A 3,709-nucleotide genomic window follows, 5' to 3' on the forward strand; every position below is an offset into this window, starting at 1 on the left:
CTCCCCCCCCCCCCCCCCACACACACACACAGAGTCTGGAGCTGTGTACCTTTAATTGCCAGGCCATGAAAACTTTTGCACCTGTGAATGCTTTGCTCTTGGTCCTTACGACCCCAAACTCCCTCTTAGCAGCTTCCCAGAAGCCAAAGGAGCAGGAACATGGGAGAATAACGTAGCCCAGGGTGGCCTCTGCTGAAGCATGCCCGCCCGCCACTGTCCCCACTCCCAGATGACACACCCACCTCAGCAATGTTTCCCTGAAGAAAAATCCTCTTACAAGACATGGCGAGCCCACATCATCTGGTAACTTTAAAAATATATTCTTCCCTCTCTGCTTGAAGCTGCAATCACCCTGGGGCATCACAGTCTGACCTGGAAACCGAAAATCAAACTAAAAGTTGAGTAACCAGGTTCTAAGATATCAGCCACTCGATACCTGCAAGACCTCCAGTGACTCCCTGAGCCTCTCTGGCTCATTTTTAAACTGGGAAAATTGCATTTTCTCTTCTTTTTCCTCCTTTCTCTCTGTCTGATTTCCCCTATTCTCTCTGTTTCTCTCTAAGGTCTTTGGGAGGAAAGATGAGATAATATTTATGAAATGCCTCAAATTCCTACAAAGGAGGTTTGCCAATTCAAAACACTATTGATTTTTAAAATGTTATTTTTAGTGCTATGCTAACACTGATAAAATATCTTTATAGATGAAAGAGTTCTGTGGGTGGATGGTGCTGATGGCAGTACCACAATGTGAATGTACTTAATGCCACCGAACTGTGCACCGAAAAATAGTAAACATGGCAAATTTTATGTTATGTGTATTCCATCACAATTTTATAAAGGGATACATAAAAATAAATATGACCACACAACAGAAGCTCTGTATCACTTCGTTAGGGACCCATCCCCTCTGTGCCCTGCACTTGTCCTCTGAGCGTCTGCTGCCCCTCTGAGCTGCTGGAGAACTCCCGCAGAGACTGAGATCGGGCTCCACTCACCCCTTCCTCCCACATCACAGAAGAGGAAAGAAGCCCATTTGAAAGGAAGGGTCAACTCCAACTTAAGGTTCCTGATTTAAGGTCATTGTTTTAGAGGCAAGCAGCATATCACTCTACGTGTTATTAGAAGCAATAACCCATTATATCAGTAACTACCATAATAAAATTGTGTGAGAACAGCCTGCTCAGCACGTCCACTCCTGCAGCGCTGCAGAGAGCTGAGCCCAATGTGGCCGGAACACGCTGCCATGGCCCCATCTCCTCCTGGGAGGACGCACTCCGAGGCAGCTGCTGTAGGACTGACAAACAAGGGTGGTCCCCTCTGGAGCAGATCTGATTTCCGTCTGCCTGCCCCTCAGATTTCCAGATGACCAGATCTCAATCCTCTGCTGTCTCAGAGAACTGAATATCAAATTTCGCCAGAGTGTACATTTTACAACTGGGTTATAAACTGTAACCAAGGGGCTCTCAGAGAGGTTGACATAACCTCCAGCTACCTCGTCTGAGTGGCGCCACAGTAGCAGGACCTGGTTCTTTCGGGAGAGTGCTCTCGCTGGAAACAGGTTTGCAGAACATGCCATGTCATCGCAGGCAGGGCAGAGTCTCAGGAAAAGAGGCATGGCTGCATGAGTCGCAGAGAGACTTCTAGAAAGTCAGAGCAGCCTGGAAACAGGTTTGCAGAACATGCCATGTCATCGCAGGCAGGGCAAAGTCTCAGGAAAAGAGGCATGGCTGCATGAGTCGCAGAGAGACTTCTAGAAAGTCAGAGCAGGAAGGGACATCAGCAATCTGGTCAAACCCAAAGAGTGGGGCACTGAGGGCGGGGTCAGGCAAGCAACTTGTCCAGGGCTGCTGACCTATCCATTGCATCTGGGAGTGGAAGCCAGACCATCTACCAGCCAGGATCCAGCACTGTTTCCCCCACACGATCCCCCATGAGGCCAGGGAGGCAGAAGGGTATGGTGGGAAAATATGGATTCTGGAGCCAGGCCCAGCTATGTATCCCATCTCTCTCCCTTAATGGCTCCAAGGTTTGGGGCAAGTCACCCTCTCCGAGACTCAGTTTTCTTATCTATAAAATGGGCATAATAATTTTCCTCTTTCAAGGTTGACATGAGGATTAAATTAAATGTTTGTAAAGTGCCAGCATAGTTTCTAGCAGAACAAGAGCCCACAAATGGAGTTATGATTTAGCGCTATTACTTGAGCCACTACAGTTCTCTGAGCATGATGGACCTTATCCGGGGCAAAATTCCAGTGCCCTGTGGGTCCTGCTTGTTGGATTAGGGAAGGTCCAGAGTGCAGAAGGAGGGCTCCAGGTTGGAAGGACGGGAGCCCAGAGAGAAGGCTTCCCTGGCTCTTCGGGTGCCAGTAGGTATGAGGGACTCCATGCAGCTGGCTGGCGTAAGCCCAGGATATCACACTTGCTGGGGTTATCTGACACCCACGGTGGTAATTAGATGGCTTCAAGGAAAACACAGAAGCAGTAAATAAAGCCCCTACACTTCCATGCTGGAAAAGGAGAGGCTTCCCCACCTCGGCTGGCTTGAGAAAGTAGGCATAAATGCCGGGATGTGTCCTCCCAGCATATGTAGTGAGGGTCCACAGGGCCCCGCCTCTCTGTTCTGAGGGGTCCACAGGAATGCTGAATGGTTTTGCTGTCTCAAGACATAGTAACATAGGATGCACCTAGGCTGGCAGTCCTCAAAGCATGGTCCTCAGACCCGCAACATCAGCATCACCTCCTGCAAGCTTGTTAGAAATGCAGAAATTCCTCTCCCACCCTGACCTGCTGAATCAGAAATTCTGAGAATGGACTCCAGGAAGCTGTGTTTACCAAGCCCTCCAGGCGATGCACATTAGTTTGAGAACCACTGACCTGGACCAGTTCTCCTGAGCTCCACTTAGTGGTTATTAATCTTGGCTGCACTTAAAGAAGCCCAGTGCCAAGGCTATAACCCAGACCAATGATACCAGCATCTCTAGGACTGGATGAGGTACCAGCTTTTTTAAAGCTCCACCAGGGATTTCAATGTGCAGCCAAGCATGGGACCCTCTGGTTGGGAGCAAAAATTGGAATTAATACCAGCGGTGTGCGTGCTACAATGCGTGACAGTACTGGTCAGCTAGGGAGGCTGGGGGTCACCACCTCTCCATTTACTCCGGGCTTTTGTGCTTGATTTCCCACCACCACTTCTTCAGCTGGTTTGTGCAATTCTGTAGCCCCCGAGAGAAGTTGTGAATACACTTGCCCCTACCCACCACTACCACTGTTGATTCGATGAAGTTAATGAACTCACTGGCTGGTGCTAAGAGAGATCCAAGAGGAGTCTCCATGCATTCTAGACCCTTAGGATCCAAAGTGAATTTGCAAATTAGAGATAATTACAATTCTGTCTTATGTGTCTCTTCCCGATCAGATTTTGTCTACAGTGCTCTTGTTATGTTTACCATTGTATTCAGCTTTTAGTTCAGATAAGCACCAAAGCAGGCTAATAAGCTCCCATCCGCCTGAGGTTTTGTTTGGCCTTTGACAGATGCAAAGTTTTCACCTGGTGCTTAACATCAGAGAGAGCAGGATGATGCACCAGAGTGTCCTTGGCTGGGGGACGGGGAGAGAGAGGGAAGGAGACTCTGTTCTTCTGGTGTTCTGTAGCCTGTGCTGCAAGAAAGCTGGTGAGTAGCCTTAGGACCAACACCTTCAGGTCCTAATA

Source organism: Galeopterus variegatus, unplaced genomic scaffold (genome assembly GCF_000696425.1).
Source record: "Galeopterus variegatus unplaced genomic scaffold, G_variegatus-3.0.2 Scaffold3700, whole genome shotgun sequence".
In the NCBI taxonomy this organism is placed as follows: domain Eukaryota; kingdom Metazoa; phylum Chordata; class Mammalia; order Dermoptera; family Cynocephalidae; genus Galeopterus; species Galeopterus variegatus.